This window comes from Microtus ochrogaster, linkage group LG4 (assembly GCF_000317375.1).
Source record: "Microtus ochrogaster isolate Prairie Vole_2 linkage group LG4, MicOch1.0, whole genome shotgun sequence".
In the NCBI taxonomy this organism is placed as follows: domain Eukaryota; kingdom Metazoa; phylum Chordata; class Mammalia; order Rodentia; family Cricetidae; genus Microtus; species Microtus ochrogaster.
In genome coordinates, this window is record NC_022030.1 from 43,776,572 (window position 1) to 43,777,365 (window position 794).

Here is a 794-nt window from a genome sequence, read left to right on the forward strand (position 1 = left end):
AAGGCCTGCTTATGCAGTGTAGAGAGACCGCACCTCAAAAATGAACAGAGAGAAACAGGGCTAGGGATGTAGCCCAGTGGCACAGAACTTGCCTGGCATGTATGAGGCCCTCCGTTCAGAAAACCCAACACCAGGGAAACAAACAAACGAAACCAGAAAGGAAGCAGAAAACGTTACTGTAGGTGAGACAGTTGATGTGGTGAGGGCAACTCCAATCCAAGCAAGGCGGCGTGCTATTTCTTAGCCTCGACAAATTCAGCTTTTCTTCCGTGGAGAAGAGGATGGGGGCGAGTCTAGATTGTTGGATATTCATATGCTGGGAGCCCGTGCGCTGCTCTTGGGGATGGTTTTCCTTCTTCCTCTACCAGGTGACGGTACAGCAGTTCTCAGCCCTTTCTCTCCTCATGCCACCTGGTGTGTATTGTCCCAGTCAAACTTCTAACAATCCATGGGATTGGCAGGCCCCTGAGGCAGGAGCCAAGGGAACTGGGGGCCAGCCTTGGGAAGCAGAGCGCTCTGACTGCCAGACTATCCATTACTAGAACCAGCAGAATTCATTGTTCGGTAACAGGAAGCCTAGTTGGGATTCTGTCTTGGAAACAGAAAATTGTTGGTCTTCGCAGCCGCCTTCTTCAGTTACCTCCGGCTTCTTCCCAGGATTCATATGGAGAGGGATTCTAAATGACTGGCAAGTAGAATTTACAGGACAGAAGAGGTTAAAGGGCCCACAGGATACTCTGATATAATCTCTCCTTTGCCTAACAGACAAAAAAAAAAAAAAAAAAAAAAAAAAA